This window comes from Aricia agestis, chromosome 9 (genome assembly GCF_905147365.1).
Source record: "Aricia agestis chromosome 9, ilAriAges1.1, whole genome shotgun sequence".
Classification (NCBI taxonomy): domain Eukaryota; kingdom Metazoa; phylum Arthropoda; class Insecta; order Lepidoptera; family Lycaenidae; genus Aricia; species Aricia agestis.
In genome coordinates this window covers 11,740,459-11,760,377 of record NC_056414.1, presented here as the reverse complement: position 1 = coordinate 11,760,377, position 19,919 = coordinate 11,740,459, and the positions used below count along the sequence as shown (strand labels likewise).

The window sequence follows — 19,919 nt, the reverse complement described above, 5'->3', positions numbered from 1 at the left end:
ATTGTCTATAACATTAGAAAATACGCTTAATAGACAAGAACAAAATTATTATTTTTTAAAATAATGTTATTGGGCATGCATTGCGTAGAATTGTAGAGGAGTAAATATTATAGTATACTCATGGCAATGTTTTGATTTTATTACATCCTCAATTATTAAGTGTAAGTAAATCTTATTCTTGGCTTTAGCTCTAATGAAAATAGTCCAGGTTCCCTAGTCCTAAAATATGGATTGTTCTATTTGTAGGACAATGTTACTCTTAAATTATATAACCAATAACCTATCAATATACATAAAATTTCTCGTTCGGGTTCCGTTTTAGGGTACTGTAATCAACAAAACTTGGTTGACTACGGAACGGAACCCTAAAACGGAACCCTAACCAGCTGATTTTTTATATATTGATAGGTTAATAGTTATTTTATTTAAAAGTAACATTTTCCTACAAATATAACAATCCATATTTTAGGACCATCAAATCAAAGTATGAAACCCTTATCTCTGTTAGCTACCACTTTCGAGATTTTTCGCAAATAAAATTGTTGTTCGTCTTCAAAATGAAGCTACTCACAAAAAATCAGCTTGATCGTAATAAAAAAAAATGTTCTAGGGAACCTGTACCATAAAGGAAAGGTAGATAATAATATTAGTTTTTGTTTTTGTTTTAATGCTAACAATTATTCTTCTTTCAAGTCATGTCAAAAATCTCGAGTAGTTTCTATAAATTATTCTAGTTATAGAAACAACTCAAGTCAAAATGTATGCAAGCTTGCAAAACTGCCAAAGGTTACTAATGTTCACTCCGCAAAATTAATTCTAATTTCTAGTTTACCTACTTGAATGCGACTTAAGTAGATTAATTTAAGTCGTAACTGTCGATTCTCGAGACATTTACCCATTTGATATTTAACCAGCAACAAATGAGGGATTGTGGTTATACTATCCGTTCGGAGTAATTTTGATCTCTCATGGTCCTTTCGGAGAACGACATAGGGATCAGAATAGAATAAAGTCCAGGTAAAATGAGCCTGAATGGGCTACCTCGTAATCTGCAAGTCCACTCAGTATGACAGGCACGCTAGAAATTGACTATGATTAACACGAGTTCTGTTACGGGAAAAATGGCTCGGTTCGCCTTAGCGCGGAATGCGCACAGAATTACTCAAGAATTTAACTTTAAATATCGCAGTTAGTTGTACTGTGGCGTATAATTTTTAACCCGTTTTCATAGCTATCATTTTAGTAATTAAACTTTGGAATTCTCGGCATACCGCTCCATCTACTCGAATAGTTTACATGCACGTGCAGTACACAAATAAAATATGTTTATGATATAGTAGGTCCGTAAATCGTAATGTTATAAATATTACCATAATGTATAATATTTAGAGCAGTTCTATTAGCGCATCTGTTTCGACGGGTCACGGGATTTCCCCTCGATAAAAAAGTTATAAATATAATAATAACATTTTTTGTTTTGAATTCCAGTGGATCGTGAAATAACTTTTTATTATTTCATTGAAACAATGGTCTACTAAATAACTCTTAACTCAAACTAAACCACGAACCTAATCATAAAGCTTATTACTAAAGGTTTGGAGTTTGGACCATAGACCACCAAACCAGCAGACCAAACACCTCATATAACATTGCTACGGCAAGTGGTTTTCAACAATGGGTTAACCATTAGAAACTTGAGTGACGTGATTCTTAAAAGACGAGAATTATCGTACCTACACAATGTTCAGAATTTTAGGTAGATGTAAGATTTCTTAAATATTGTACTTAGTACTTTACGCCTAAGAGATTGGGTACTATGATAACAAAAATCAAATACAAGTATATTTATAGATAGATAAGCCTAGGAATTAACTAGATATCAAAAGACATAAGTGTTTAGATCTGGGCTTAGAAAGAAAACAATTTAAGGCAACCTATGTGATATGTCTGACGTCGAGAACTTAAGGATAATTTTAAAAAACTTATTCAATAAGAAGGCCGTTTTAGTCTCATCACGATAAAAAATCAAGTAAGTACTTATCTCATCCTAACATACATTTGAATTTCTTAAATGTAATGAAAGAGAAATGAACGGGCATTTTTATTGTATCTCGAAAAGCAAAAACATGCCGAGTCATATTGGTAAACACGTATTTACGCCGCAATAAAACTGAGAACCTTCTGCAGAATTTACACAGGCGATGGCAAATATCATTAAAGTCTATAATTTATTTGTCAAGCGTCATAGAAAGTGAGATTTTATATAGATAAAATCTCATTAACGACTCGGTTTCACTGGCGAAGTAATTATGTAAACAAATGAATCGCGAAGATCTAATCTTAAGCCTAATCTTGTTATAAAGCGTTAGGTTTTACTTGGTTACATTTTACTTTAATTAGACGGATTATCACGGCTTAAAGGCCATTTCACCAGAAACGAAACCTGAAAGAATAATTCAAAACTATAATAAGGGCCTGTTTCACTACTTCCTGATAAGTGACGAATAGGCTATCCACCAATTAACTTATTTATTTATTTATTAACTTGACAGATCAAGTATGGAGAATCTGTCAAAAAAGTTGTGAATAGCCTATTCGGCACTTTATCAGAAAGTGGTGAAACAGCCCCTAAATCTAATAACATAACTGTGCTCTTCAATCACTATAATATACACTGTGCCAGAGGTTTGCTGACTGAATAATTATGTTAACCAAGGTAAACGAATAATTATGTTAGCCGGCCGGCGAAGCCCCAATGTTGGTGACTTCTTCAGATTGTCCAAGTGAGTGTTATAGTATACGAGCTTTTGCCCCCGACTTCGCTCGCGTTAAGAAGTATTATTATATACAAACTTTCATCCCCTATTTGAACCCCTTGGGGTTAGAATTTATAAAAATCCTTTCTTAGCGGATGCCTGCGTCGTAACATCTACCTGCATACCAAATTTCACCCCGATCCGTCCAGTGGTTTGGGCTCTGCGTTGATAGATCACTATGTCAATCAGTCAGCCTTTGAGTTTTATATATAGTATATAATTGTTCTTTTCTACAACTGGGACTAGTCACAAAGTATTAAAGCGCAATCTTCAGGGAATGCAGTTGCCTCTCTAGCGAATATTTTACGTTAGGCGATAAACAGTACAATCTACGCTTTATTGGTGCACAATTTAAAATAATCGGCTGATTAAATAACAAATATTATAATAAACCACTAGATGAGGAGTTTATCGCGCGGGAATTTTTTTTTCGAGTTAAAAGTATCTTAATACTAGATAATGCCTGCAACTCCGTTGCGCCAAAACTCGTTAATTGCGCGGGGACCGTACATTTTTTCGGAACAAAAAGTATCATAATATGTCCTTTCCCGGGACTCAAAGACCAAAGTATCTCCGTGCCAAATTTCAGCAAAATCGGTTCAGCGGTTTGGGCGTGAAGGGGTAACAGACAGACAGATAGACAGACACACTTTCGCATTTATAATATTATTAGTATGGATGTTCTTTCCCGGGACTCAAAGTAATTTCATACCCAGCAAATTCGATTCAGCGATTTGGACGTGAAGAGGTATACAGACAGACACAAATTCGCATTTAAACTATTAGTAAGGATTTAATATGGACACTAAGAAAATTAGTAACAAGTAACGCATCAACTATTAGGGCCCGTTTCACCACTTCCTGATAAGTGCCGAATAGGCTATCCACCACTTAACTTGATAGATGAAGTATGGAGAAACTGTCAAAAAAGCAGTGAATGGCCTATTCGGCACTTTATCAGAGAGTGGCGAAACGGGCCCTTAGTCTAGCTAGATAACTAATCGTTAGTGTTTTTACAATATTTTGTTGTACCTCCAGTTTTCCGGGGTTTCGCTCACGATTTCTAATGGTCGTTCATATTAGCCTAAGTTATTTTTAATTGGAAATGAGTAGATTAGTTACATAATGTGAGTTTTATGTAATACATAATATCAGTTTTGTTGGTAACTTAATGGAATATGTATATTGGATAGTGCTTATAGTATAGTAATTTCAATTTTTAATCAGAACACCATCGTTTAAATATTGATCAATATTGAAAAAGTATTTTTACCTAATGAATCCCCATTTTCCTGAGTAATAGCAAAACGAGTGAGCAGCTGGAACGGTTTTGATGAAAGGAGAATGAAGTAAAGTGGTCCAAATTTCCACCACTAACAAGACCCATATTGACTTATTATCCATTAAAAATATAGAATAAATTTCATGTTCAAAGTTATGACTAGGTATAAGAAAAAAATATGTTTTTGAATGAAAATATTGATATTGATATATAAATGCCTAGCGATATGACATAACATAGATTGAGTAGTTAAAAGTGCAATGTATCATAATATACTCTTCTTCTTCTTCTTCTTCTTCTTCTTTTGGCGTAAGCCTCCCCATTTAGGAGTTGCCAAATAATATACTCATATTCTATGAAATAAAGCGGTAGAAAACTTATTCATTCCGTCATAACTTTTTATTTTAGCGGGATGTTTTTGATTGCGGTCTGGTTATAATAATTCAGTATTTAGTGGACAATTTTACTATATAGGTCTCGTTATTTGTGGAAATTTGGACCAGACTCCATATATTTTAAAACATACTCCTTAGGCGCAAGTTTGAAATGGACCATCCATTATTATTATAATTATTGATAACAACCAATAATAACTCATAGGATACTTTTTATCGAAGTTATCAAGTCGCAAGAATTTATTTTGCATCCGCCACCGACGACTCACGATGTTGCGTGAGCAGATAGTTTTCAATATTATGTTATGTCCTGTAAAGTAATTAAGGACATAGGTAAATATTCTTGTGAGACACTATGTAAGTGTCTCACAAGAATCATCCTAATAAATGAAGACACCATCGATATAACTCATTGTCTTCTTGAAAGACAAAGACAACAACATGGATTAGGTACTCTTATTCTTTCCGTTAACAAGGCCGTTAAGCTTTCTTTTAAAGAAGTTGAAAGGGGTATGTATAAGGATAATTTGTCGTGTGCGGCTGTTAAGAGAACAATTTATAAGCGCGGGGGCGGCCGGCCGTGGGCGGACAAAGTTGACGAGAAATGCCCTCGTGGCACATGTTAATAAAAATTGTCTATGGTCTACAAACATTAACAAAATCTACATAATACACAATAATAGTGATATTTACGACTAAATATTTGTTTTCAATTCATTTACTATTAAGTACAACTTACAAGTCAACTTAATATGTACTCAAACACAGATAAAGTGAGGAAACACCTTTACAATGATACTCGAAATGTAAACAATCAGCGAGTACATTTTGAACACAATGTAAACTATTTGTAAACTCTTTGCTATTGTTAAACAACTCCAAACTATTCTAGTGCTTTGTTGATCTTTGGTTCATTTAACCGAGTGCGTTGCTCCGTCTGTTCATAGTTAATTTACCTCAGTTTATCCGAAAACTATCCTTAAGTTGTAAACATTAAGGTTTTATTACAGGTAGAATAACTCTAAACGCATTTTAGATGTAAGCGGTAGCAGCTCCGCCCAAAACCCATGCTGGTTAATCGATTTCATTATTAACCTACGATTGAACATACATAATATCTTTATAATCATTAGGTACAGGTCACACCGAGACGAGGCAACGACGTCACGCAATTTTATATTATGTACATAAAAGTGGCACGCTCGTTTTCATACAAATGGAGCGACATGCGATTACTATCTTGATCTATATCTGTGATTTCAATATAAACGGCGCTTCTAGGACATACAGTATAATATAATCCAACCAAAATCCAACATGTTACACACTTCTTATCGGAATATTGACAGAAACGTCGAACAAAACTTTTTGTTTATTGTCTGTGCAGGACGCTGGTGCTGCCTCTAGCGTAAAAACATTGTAGTGATGACAAAAATTATTACAAAAATTAGCAGGTCATTACGAATATCGACGTTAAGGACATTAAAATAACATTCAATACGAGTATCAGCGCGCCTTGTACAGTGGCGGTTACGACGCTCGTCGCTTTCTTGATAGGGCGAAAATGAAGAAAGAGAGCGTTTCTTATTTTTCTTATAAATGGAAATGTTATTTATTTTTATATTAAATATTTAGCTATTCGTACAGGGGACTAAATAAGCAAAAATTTTTTTGTATATTTATTTTCCTTAGTTCAGTGTATTTAGCTATAATGGTACCTAATCAAACCCCATTTTTTAATCTTTTGCGATAATTGTGATGGTTAAAACGTATTTATGTGAAAAATGTGTATGGGGTTAAGTATAAGATTTTTATGGTGTAGACGTGGAGATCTTTCATTTGAAACTAAAATATCCTCGCAGTGTGACTCCTAATTCTTTAAAATAGTACCTGAAAATTGCTGATATTTGTGAAAAAATGTGATAGCGTCCTTAACATGTCGTGCTTTTTTTTTTTTATGAGATAAGGCAAACGAGCAAACGGGTGACCTGATGGAAAGCAACTTCCGTCGCCCATGGACACTCGCAGCATCAGAAGAGCTGCAGGTGCGTTGCCGGCCTTTTAAGAGGGAATAGGGTAATAGGGGAAGGTAGGGATGGAAAGGGAACGGAATAAGGGAGGGTAGGGAAGGGAATAGGGTAGGGGATTGGGCCTCCGGTAAACTCACTCACTCGGCGAAACACAGCGCAAGCGCTGTTTCACGCCGGTTTTCTGTGAGGACGTGGTATTTCTCCGGTCGAGCCGGCCCATTCGTGCCAAAGCATGGCTCTCCCACGTCTAAATTGTGCTTCATTTCATCTCGTTCCTGTATGAATAGACCTTTATCGTCTGTAGATTCAACATAATATTATTATTAATAATTGGTATCAGAAGGAAGTGCTTCCTTTTTATGATCTACGTTTTGTCTATTAAAGTTATGATCACTATCATGAACTTCAAACTTGTTATTTCCAGACGTAAATCCACTCATATTATTTTTTATATTCTTTGTTACCTTAATTGATTTTTTTATAGTTTTGATTATAATAGCCTATTAGTATATTTTTTATTCTTCAAAATTCACTTTAGACGAATATTAAGCTTCTTAATTATTATAATAAAGATGCGCCTATTACCTAATTCACAATTATATTATGACAAGTGACTTAAAACCCGAATCACACAAATTAATTATTATTACTTAGGAACTCCTTTATTTCAACCATGTTTCAAAATTACCTCTGTAATTTAAACCGAGTATAAAAGATTTAGGATAATATTATGGCACTATTGGTACCAAAGTTACACGAATAACATTAAAACTCTAGCTTTAGTTTATACAGGGTGTAACAAAAATAAGTGATAATACTTTGGGGTGTGTACGTGTTCCTTGTAGAGAGTTTACTGTGAAAGTAGCAGCGCTGAAAGACCAAATTTTTTTTCACTTTTGTATGGGGAAACTCGTGACGCTCGGGCCCTGGCCCATACAAAAGAGAATTTTTTTTCGTCTTTCAGCGCTGCTACTTTCACAGTGAACTCTCTACAAAGAACACGTACACACCCTAAAGTATTATCATTTATTTTTGTTACACACTGTATAAGTAGCTTGTCACTTATTTCTTCGCGAAACGCCTATATTATTAAATGCCAAGTCTTTTGACGAAGAATTATTATTTTAAAGATCTGTAACTTTTACAAAACAAGTAGATCGAATCGGCGCGAGTCATCCGGAACTGAGATTGGTTCCATGTGTGATGATGAATCTGATGAGAGCAATTATATTTGCTCCGCTTCACGGTCGCGGTGCAAAAAATAGAAAATATCGAAATTCGAAAGCCTTTCTAGTGATGTAATCGTTACGTATGAGTATGATTTTACGAGTACGTTACTAGTTGGAGAATAAAGTAAAACATAAATTATCTTACTAAATAATGTTGCTTTTAGTCAATCGTCCAACGATTTGTCTATGCAAGAACGATTATAATAGCCAATAGTTTCAGAAGTGTTCACTGTTTTAAGTTTCAAACAACAAATTCTTTGTTCAAATACAATCCTACAAGGATGCGTATGGCCGAACTTTGAAGCAGCGCGGCCTTGCCATCTTACGTAGTTGTTGTTTAACGGCCGTTCCCAATATTTGATCTATCTCTGGTTTTGCCCTACTAGAGATAGGAATAGCTCACAATTGACATAATTTATGTCTAATGTGAGCTATTCCTATCTCTAGTAGGGCAAAACCAGATATAGATCAAATATTGGGAATGGCCGTTAGAGATAGCTTGGGCAACAACTGCACGCCTGTCAATATCATCTAACGTAGTATACATTTAGTATACAATATATTATTATCAAAGCTGATTGGATCATTTTAATCATCACTGTCAGTGACAGCAGCTATTGTGCATCCCCATGAGGCCATGACAATATCATCCGCAACAAAAACAACGTTCGTAGTTACTCGGTAACTAGTTTACTTGGTAGTGTTTTGATTGAGAATGATAAAGAGGGGTGATCATTATTGCGATGGAGATAAATTGTGTGTCTGCCGTCTGGAGTCGTAATACATCAACAATCAGAGCAAATAGCTCCCGTCCGAAGTAATACAGTAATCCGTTAATACGAAACCATGGTTTTGCTGCTCTATTTGCAGATACTTTCTTACAAGAATTAAGATTAATACACTTCGTAAAATTAATGTAACTATAATTTGTATGATCTTTTTATTAGGTATATTGTTAGTAGTTTTTATTATTCGTAGATTGTTAGTAAATAAAATAATTGAATAACTTATGAGGTATGGGAGTTAAAAGGAGCGTGAGTCATTGCCCATTAGTACTCGTTTCACCAAGTGATTACAATAATTATTACCGGAGGCCTTAAAAGGAATTTTAAGGACCAATAACACAGCACTACAAAATATTTTACAATTTTGTAGTGCTGTGTTACTATAAAATACAAAAAAAACCATTACACTCCAAAAAAAAAAAAAAAATTGCATAATGCATAAATTAATATTATGTTCAGTTCCAAAGAAAAAATGTACTGCATACTTGGTACTAAACTCATATCAATTATCAACACACCTATCATATCCGCCTGCTATACTTTATTCCGTATCTCTACTATTTTTATAACTTCAAAGATAAGCACCGTATTACGATTAAAAGGGTGCTCCCAAAATAAATTTAAATGTAAGATAATCTTTAAGGTTCTTTTATGTTCTTGCATTGAACTTGAGCGAGGAAAGTTAATGGCTGTCTATTAATAGAAGTCCTATAAAGATAAGAGAGTTAGTAGAGTTTGGTACTACTAATATTATTTAAATTCGTGTTTTGGTAGTTAATATTGTAATGTAGCAAGTTTGTTTGAGTTGTTACATTTTTGAGAGCCATATATAACAATAAAATAAATAAAATGTGTAAATTTTAAAATGTTTTACGACGAATAATAATAGTTTTTATTATTCGTATGTTTTAACTTCACGCGAGCCACTGACAAACTTTTTGGATCAACACAAACGTTGGATCTCTGTTCATTAAGGGAATGTCCCTCTACTTGAAGTCGATGTTATCAAATGTAGAAATTGATTTTTTTGTGACTAGACTTCAGGTTTGGACCATAGCTCTCAATATTGAATAGGGTAACTCTCCAGATGACGTGCCCCTCGCAGATTTAAGCCGCTTTTTATTGCTGCTTAAAAGGTGTGGATTTAACAAGGGGTCAATTCACGTTGCAACGTAGTGAGACGTTAAAACACATTTTTTTAATGATCTATTCAAATTTGGAACAGGCAGCCTAACTTCCATTACAACTTAATCCAATTTTTCATCTTTTTTTTATAAAATTAGAGGGCAAACGAGCATCGGGTCACCTGATGGAAAGCATCCACCGTCGCCCATGGACATTCGCAATAATATCAGAAGAGAGCTTTCTTCTTAAAGGTTTGCAGGGTTCCGTTTTAGGGTTCTGTAATCAACAAAACTTGCTTGACTACGGTACCCGAAAACGGAACCCTAACCAGCTGATTTTTGGTATATTGGTAGGTTTAAATAGTTTTATATAATTTTAATTTAAGAGTAACATTGTCCTACAAATAGAACAATCCATATTCCAAGTATGAAATCTTTTCTATCTCTGTTAGCTACCACTTTCAAGATTTTTCACACATAAAAATGTTATTTGTCTTATCAAAATGAAGCTACTCACAAAAATTTGCTTGATAGTAATAAAAAAAATGTTCTAGGGCTCCCTGACCCTGCTCCTTCTTGTAATGCATCTCATATCACCGTCGTGTCTTTCAAATTCTTAAACAATTCTGGCAATGTGAACTAATCCTAAGCGGGAATATTACGGGAACAAACATATTCGACACGTCATATATAAGGCCTTTCCCTCACTTTCTTCAATATACTTTCTTTATGCTGTAATGGCAGTAAAACACTCATTATACACTTTGTTAACATTACGACTTGTTAAGAACAACAAGTTAACACTTACTTGAATGTTAATTTCCATTAACGTCGCACGGCACGTTGCAACCTTTGTTTTAGTTTAGTTATAACTTATAAGCATTTAGTAGTTGCAATTTAAAATGTCTTAATTCAGGTGTGCCGTTAAAAACAAATTATGTTATTATATTTGACGTGAGCAACTATTATCTATTCTGTGACGTGAGAGAGCCATGCTTCGGCACGAATGGGCCGGCTCGACCGGAGAAATACCACGCGCTCACAGAAAGCCGGCGTGAAACAGCGCTTGCGCTGTGTTTCGCCGAGTGAGTGAGTTTACCGGAGGTCCAATCCCCTACCCTTTTCCCGTCCCTACCCTCCCCTATTCCCTTTTATACCCTCGTCCTCGTACTCCATGGGCGACGGAAGTTGCTTTCCATCAGGTGACCCGTTTGCTCGTTTGCACCCTTATTTCATTAAAAAAAATCCGCGTGCTGATAAAAAGACTAGCAGAATGATGTAGGAAAAGTTTAATTTTCGTTTTACTATCTAGCATTACATATAATTAATTATTATAGTTTTAATTTAGTAATGGCTACACCAATTACTTGTTTAATTATGTGACTGTATCAAAATTATATCGTAGGTGTATAATGTACAACATTAAATAGAAGAAACATAAAATAGAAGAATTTGGTCTCTTTTACAATTTGCTAAACGAATGAAAGAGAAACCTCATCTCTCAAATTTTGGGGGCAACGACATTACAAGGTATACTAGACAACAAAGCCTTTCCAGCTGAGTTCCTCACATAAATTGAACTTATACATATTTCTAGACGTCTAGACGACTAAATTCTGTCTGGACAAACCCTAATTAGCATCATCAACCTAGGTATAAAACTTAAATATGCATAATTAGTGTTTTTCAACGTTTTTATGGTGCGTGGTATGAAAATAATATTTCGCGATTTTGACCCCCCGGGGGTCGTGGTTGCCAAACAGTGGCCTGATTGATAAAAGATTTTCCTCTGCAATGAATAAAAAATCACGAATTTTTGTTGACATTGTGATTTGTGACTAAGCTCTACAAAAGATTAGACGTGTTTAATTGACGAATATCTAATAATTATTTTTATTAATATGTTCTTCTGTTTAAAAATCAAAGCTGATAGTCGGTTAGACAAGATCAAAATTGTATATCAGGAAAACTAAAACCAAAGAGCTAGAAATGTGAAATTGTATTTTAAACGATGAAGGGGTCATAAAGAAGATTTTTTCAAAATACTCCCAACGTGATTAAATAGGGTAAGTATCAAATATTATTTAACGAGGAATCTACAATAACAACAGTTCCTATTTCAATCACCCCACAATAATGGAAGGTTTTACTGCTTATGACTTATTATTCTGACTGACTTCATATTCATGGGACAATGTGACACGAATTCTTCTCTTTCAATAACTCAGGCCGGGCGACACGTCCGCGCTTCCTGATGAATGCCGTTGAACCACGCTCGGCTATTGAGAAAATTTCAAATTACCCCCACCATTGTGTTCATTGTTCGTTTTATGTCTTTGTTAATAAATATGTTCGTATTTACTAAATGTTTGACTCTACCTAGGAAGTGAATTTTTGACGAAATATTTTTTTCAGTAGGTATGGGGAACAAGAAATAAAGCTGCATTATTGTTGCATTATAAAAGTAGAATCAGGTTAGAATTGTGATTAAGCAGCAACATTGATAGTAAACAGAAATGTAACATAGTAATTACTATAGGTTGTGAAGTTTTTGACTGTAGGTACTAGGTAGTTCATCTTTTCTACTTTGTTGTTGACTGTTTAATATTTCAGTATTAACTAATCAAAAACACTAGTATTAAGATAAACTCCCATCTAGAAATCTTATAAAACTGGCACTGGAGATGGGTTATATTATATTTTATTATATTCTCATCAATTTTTATATATTAAACGTCCACAATAATGTCGACAGCGAAGTCGACATTAGTAATTACAAAATGACTAGGTAGTAGGTACTATATAAAGCTGAAGAAACATAACACTCATAATAATAAAAATCTATGTTCAATAAAGTCCTTTCAAAGTTCAGTAAAATAACGGATATGGTATTTTAATGTTCCATAATGGTGGAATATGAACAGGCTAAAGTAATAGCTAGCAATCATACGTTATAACATCGTCACAAATTATCTGAGTTACCTAAAACGATTGCGTGAGGATCCGAATGTAATAACGAGTCTTATTCAGTGAAAGCTACAATACTTGATCTACGTAACCTCCATTGTAAATCTTCTTCAATTATCGCCCTTCGCAAGTTTGTATGCAAGATGAGACGTAGAATTATTTACCTGTTACATTTATTTCTGCGGTAACCAAATCTATGGTTTGGCCGTGAAGAGATAACAGACAGACAGACAGACAGACAGACAGACAGACAGACAGACAGACTGACAGACACACTTTTGCATTTATAATATTAGCATGCATTATAATAATTTATAAGCGTTCAATGAACGGAATTCGTCTAAATCGAAACATAAATAACGTTTAATAACCGAAATCGTTAATGAGATGCGATAACTCAAACTTAATTGTTCATCAGAATCAATTAGTACCGTCATAGTTGAGGACATGAGTGGATAAAGTGGGTAACTAACATTTTACAACGTAAGAGCATTTATATTTTTTTCCTTCTATTTTGAACAAACATTGTAACTTACCTCCACCACCATCCATCACCATCGTCTGGCTAATATTATGTGGCTATACATAAAATTCACTCCTTTTGATTTTAAATCATTTTCCGGTCCTAAAGCCTCCAGTCATGCAAAAAACGTCAGTTTTCAAACTGTTACTTACCCACCTCATACACTCACGTCTTCTTATAAAGAAGCGATCGCGACTGATGGAAGAACCAGTCGGCGCTCAGCTTCCGGAATTACTCTCACAAACGCACCCATTTGTTTCTCAAATCTCATTATACGAGGCAATTAAAAGTATTTTAAAATCATTTAAATTAATACGATATTGAGTAGCTCCGGGGCATAGATAAAGATGATAGCTACTATCTAAATGCTAATTGGTATCGAGTTCTTTACTTTAATTAATTGAAAATATACAAGTTTTTAATTATTGATATCGTGCTATTAACATATTCGCGTATTTCGCGTCGCATAACGAAGAATTAAGTATAATGATATTAAATTTATTAGGGTGTTAAATCTATTAATAAACTACTGATAATAATTAGTTGACAATAGTATGCTACGATTTCAATAAGACATTATTGGAGCTTTATTTCTTGTTTAGTATGTTTTTTATGAAACTGCAAAACGAAATTCTATTAAATATTAAGCATTATGGATTGATATATCATAGGAATTCCGTTTTGTACGTTTTTATGAAAATATGTAGTCTATTTTGTAGTTTAGGAAATGGACTGGATCGAACGAGGGGCGAAACTGAATTGATGATGGATTAAAATAGTGGAATTTACGGACCAACGTTTACAGTAATGGTCATGATTACAAATTAGCTACGTTACGTTCAGTAGACTCAGTCAGAGACGATTATTAATTACTTAACTGTAATTAATTTAAGATTGTGACACAAGTTCCATACATTGTCTGTCAAAATCTTCATTAATTAATAATTAAGTACTAGCTGTCCCGGTGGACTTCGTGTCACTTTAAAACCTTCCCTGGACTTCTACGAATATTTTAATACTAAAATCAGTTTAATCCGTTCAGCCGTTTTCGAGTTTTAGCGCGACTAACACATTTGAAAATCCATTTTTATATATAAGACTAGCTGTCCCGGTGAACTTCGTGTCACTTTAAAACCTTCCCTGGACTTCTACGAATATTTTAAGACTAAAATCAGCCCAATCCGTTCAGCCGTTTTCGAGTTTTAGCGCGACTAACACATTTGAAAATCCATTTTTATATATAAGATTAACCGCCATACTCAGAGACATTTAATTATGATTAACCTTCAATTGAATGAAGAGTTTGACAGATAGTTTATTCATGAGGCTTAAATGAATTAATTACATTTAAGAAATTAATGTTCCACCCTGAGTGCGGCCCGTACCTACCTATCGCAAAACAGAATTATCTAAGAACACTTTTCAGAATAATTCCTGATCCTTTTTCCTGGAACCTTCCGGAAACCATTTCCTCAATCAAAGAGATACCATTAGATTAGGTGTGTAAATTATGTCTTAGTGGTAGGACTAATACGAGGTATACTTATCCGGAATTCCCGAAAGGGAAGTAAAACATTTATCGTTGTCCGAATCGGAGTCGAAACATTGATCTTCTGAAGTGCGTAAACTTCTTTTGTTAATGGTTCTTCGTTTGAAAGATTTAATTTGTAAAAGGAAACAGTATAGACTTATCAAATAGAAACTATGGTTTAAAATACCTTTCGTATTTATCACATTATGTTATGATCGAACCAATAAGGTACAAAAATTACAAATTACAAAATACTTATTAAAATTGTTTCTTAAATAATCAAATGTCGCGTTTATTGCTATTATTGTTACAGGTTGCATACAGTACAGCATGTTTTTTGAAAAGCAAAATATTTCAGGAAATAAACTAAAGGTTGATGATGCTATTAGTTTCATAATATAAATAACAGTTTACCTACGACTGCACAGTCTTCTCGTTATGAATTGCAGGATTAAAATAAGACCTAGATCTCGCAAGACAAATAATAAATGCTGCGACCCATTTTATGAGGAGGAGTATTCAGGTTAAAATGTCGTGCGTTATGTTACGTAACAGCTACTAATTACTCGTTAAGAAATAATTACTCGTATGTCATGCAAGGAAGACTCCTTCACGCAATAATATGCATTGAGAATTGAGATTGTCGTAAAGTTTTCGTTGTTTTTGCTGTTTTTATCAAAAATTGTCCAGAAAATTGTATGTCTCATTCTAAATTTTTTGCAGCAAATTTTATCACTCAATTAAAATGATATTTTATTATGAAGTCATTAGTCGTTTTATTAGAGATTTACATTTTGATTTCATTAATTATTTTGATGAAAGATCAGTGAATTAATGATTTTTAATTTGTAAAAAGCATACATTATGGTTTTTTCCTATTTTTTTTTCTCCGGCTGAGATTATTATTTTTGTTGTATCTTTATTAATTTAAGATTCAACATTAATTTATTTAAGAATCTTTGAATCGTTTAAGACGGTAGCAAGCGGTAAAATATGCAAAAAAATTGTGCATATTTTTGCCTATTTCGTGCGTCAATACGGCAAGACATTGTTTACTTTTACTTTAATTACGGTCCGTTAGTGGGCCCGCCGTTTTAATTAATCGCTCGGACGCATCCAGGTCGATGCGGAGTTGCGGCTCCACATATGCCCTCTTTGTCTATAAAAGGAGAACTATAATCGCTATGAATAAAATTTCAATCTTCAGAATTTAGCTTCAGAATATTTCATTTGCTCATCAAGGCAACTTTCATTGATACTTGCTGATTGCTGTAGATGTAGAAGAAAAGCTAAGTAAAAAAATCAATTTGCTAATAGCTCTTAGCAATCTGAAAAAAAACAGACGGAATGAAAAAAAAACGTCGATTGACGCATCGATTGTATCTAAATGAGTATGAAATATCGCAAACTACTAGCTCTACTCAACTTCTGCAGTCAAATTTTGCATACATATTTCCGCTCAGTTTCTGTACATAGCACCCCCAAAAAAATATTTCGAAAATAGCCGAATCAATAAACGAAGACGCGTCGTCCAACTAGTTCATAATATTACAGTTGTAAAGTGTTGTAACTTGTGAGTATATTAAACATTCTAACCTGTAATCGGCTGGTCGATTTAGTTTTTATGGCGACTCGAGTAGTAGTCATATAACGGTATAGAAACGCATTAACCCTTTGGACAAAAACTGTTTCTATGTAGAATAGATAGTATAGACTCGAGAACGCTGTGCCGAGTAAGGTAATGATGAAGAATGAAGATACACATAGGGACATCTAAAGGTTATTATCATCCAGCTAAATAAAAATTTCTACCAGGCAATTATTTTGCTAAAATAACAGCTGAAAATATAATGTCTACAGGCTCTACAGCTGAAGAATAAGACCGCCTCATGAAAAAAAGTGCGTCCATTGGAATAACAATATAAATTATTACCAATTCTTGTTTCATATAATTATTTATTAGTTTTACTGCGCCACTAAATATATTTTATCATACAAAAGAATATAATTTTATATAAATTATATTACTGTATTGAAAACACAATTGCGTGAGAATTTGGTACGCATAATATAATATCAACTTAATATTTTAAGATAAATAGGTACCTATTATTATTATTATTGTAAAAAATCTCAGAAGGAGGTTCAATGACCAAAAACAATCATGTACACGACCCTTAAGGAATAATATTATAATGATAAACTGAATAGTATTGCATTGGCCTTATTTGTTATTACGTCTTATTACTCACGGGAACCCTACCTTTTCCAATTAGGCAGAAATAATCCTATTTAAGGTGAAGCCATACTTCGTTTAAAAATAAAATATGATTTTTATTTGTGTCACTGTTTAAAAATAAACTTATAATTCATTTTTATTTCAAGTTTATATAGAAATGAAATATTTTATGCATATTTAAGTTAACGTATAATTTCTAGAACATAAAACTAATATGCATACAATATATCGATTAAATCGACATAATATTATTACTAATTTTATATTTATTTTGATTTAATCATAAGATATCATGTTTTACTACCGATTTTATGTTTCAGATACTATAGAATAAAGTTGAACAGTTATTCATTGTTACTTTTATTTTATGACCAGACTGTTAAAATTTTAGCATCAATAACATAATCTTAAATCAAAGGGACATTAAAATGAGATTTCCAGTTTAACGCATTCTTAAGCGAACAAAAACTATAAGGGTTCCTTGTTGATTACGGAACCCTAAAAAAGACAAAATTTTAGATTTGTTCAAGGGAACAGGCTTTAACGTTTAACGGTTTCGTTATCACTCGTAATTATTATAAAAAAGGTATAAAATGGCAGAAATCTCATAATTGCTTACCTGTGTTAAGAAGCTATCTTAAACAGGTATGTATTTATGTAAACATAAGGTAAATATGTTATAATAATAATGTAAAATAAGCGCTATATAATATGACATTTAATTCCCATTTAAATAATAATACCTCGTAATGAATCGTAAGTAACTTAAGTGTGAGGGCACATTACAAGAATATTTACATATATTATGTACAAACTGGATACTAGCTCGTTTAATAGTAAATGTAAATTCGTGTTTAAAAATGATGCGTTTTTACACGTTTTTTACAACTCGATAATTTTACCATTTACAGTGCAAACTACGAGTTACACAAGAAATAATAGCCAGGTCAGTGGTCGATTATTAAAATGGTTGTATGCCATTTAAAACCTATTATGCCCTGAAATTATCGTTCACTAAGTTGTTTCTAGTAATTTAAGATGTTGCTTAAAAGCATATTACAGTACTGAAATATTAAAAAAATAGGTTTGAACGCATAATTTTGGTGTAAAAGCATATTTTTGTATTTTATGTATTTTGTTTTTGTGCGAAATTTTAATGTAAACTTTCTTGAAAAAACCTTCAGAATTTTTGTAATTATTATTGTATTATGGATAACAATCATTGCTTATGCATATATTTTAACATCTTTATTAAAAGTGAAAGTTTTTGGAATTTATTTATTATTAAATACGTAATAGTAACTCTACAACACATTTCGAACATAACTTGAGTTACAACTCTTAAACACTATTTCTTACCGTGGTTTAATTATTTTGAAAAATGTAATAAAAATAAATTCACATAATAAATACCTATAAATACTAGTATAACTTGTAAAAAGAAAAATATTTGACTTAATTTGCGTAATACTTAAAGATCAATTTTAGAGCACAATATGCCAGTTTTCTACAAAACTAAGTTTATCTACAGTGATATTTACAGAAAAAGGACACTTCATGCGAAGGAATTTGTTAAAAATAAAAATTCACCGCACGTTTTATACATGTATGCGGATTTTCTTGGATAAACCACGATTTACGAAAATAAATCGTTTTCATGTGGTTTGAGCATATTTTAGTCTGTCAAAGCCTTGTACGAAATTATTTTGAGCTTGCCCTTAATGCATTTAAGCATATTTTAGTCTAAGGGCCTGTTTTACTACTGCCTGATAAGTGCCGGATATGCTTTCCAAAATTACTTATCTGACAGATAGAGTATGGAGTATCTGTCAGAGAAATACTGAATAGCCTATCCGATACTTATCAGGCAGTGGTGAAGTGAAACAGGTCCTAAGTGTTTTACGAAAATATTTTGAGCTTGCCCTTAATGAATATATTTTAGTCTGTCAAAGTCTTGTACTAAAATTATTTGAAGCTTGCCCTTAATGTTTGTTTTCGTTGGGTAAAAATAAACATGGTGTTCGACACCGCTTATGACACGGATGTCTTTTGTCCCTTCCCGGTGTGAAATCTAATTATACGACCAGAGAAAGCTGTAAAACATACTTTATGAATATTCTATGGTGATTACGGTAATACATATAAAATTTAAATAATATATAAGTTTAAACTACTCGTATTATATAATGAATTATTTATTTACGAAAGCTCAGCCTATTGATATGTATTAATAACAAATTTGTCAAGTGAATTAATTTATTGTTTTGATAGTTCTAACTTCTAGATTTATTGCTGATGTAAATATCCATAATTGGCTGCTGCATCTGTCAAGTGAACCCGACACACATTGTTCTGCCGCCCCTATACTTATTTTCCCCGCAATTTTTCCAGATTTTCTCCCCGCTTTAATCTTCTCTTAACTTAAAAGACTACTTAAATACTAAAATTTGTAAAAATAAGTCATGTTTGATTTTTTTGTAGGACATTCAAATTGCAATCCACTTTTTACATGAAATCTTAAAATATAAATAAAAAAGTGCACTTACTGCAAAATTAACTTGTCATAACAAAACAAAAATCCAATAACTGATAACACAACACTACGGCACTACGTCACAGGGGGTAGGGGGTGGCGTACGTGAATCGAGACGTAGACACAAATCGATGGCAATGCGGGATTGTTTTTGTAAGGGCGGGTACGCAAGCTGTGTGTTCTCCGGCCGTCGGGAGGGAACTGAACTGGGGCCTCCGCGCCGAGCGACTGACTGTAATCCTCGGAGGCAGCACATCAAGCGCTGCGCAGCGCTGTAACACTATCTCTATAGTCTATAATATGATAATTCCAGCGCTGTAGAGTCAAAGAACGGCGATAAGCTGCGACAAGTGCATTCATTCATTTGTATTGTAAAATTAACTTCGTAATGTGATTATGAATCAACAATCACCACGCAGGGGGATAATAGTTAATAATACTTAATAGCATTAGACGTAATTATTC

The 19,919-nt window shown here is 33.3% G+C and overlaps 1 protein-coding gene across 2 annotated transcripts in view; it reads right to left on the bottom strand.

The window, feature by feature from the left end:
• The window catches only part of LOC121730367, a 29,225-nt gene extending 9,554 nt beyond the window's left edge, over positions 1-19,671 (bottom strand). For both annotated transcript variants that reach the window (XM_042119378.1, XM_042119380.1), the window contains exon 1: positions 19,468-19,671. The gene's annotated coding sequence lies outside the window, so the exon portion shown is untranslated. The remainder of the gene's footprint in view (positions 1-19,467) is intronic.
• Between the last annotated feature and the right edge of the window lie 248 nt (positions 19,672-19,919).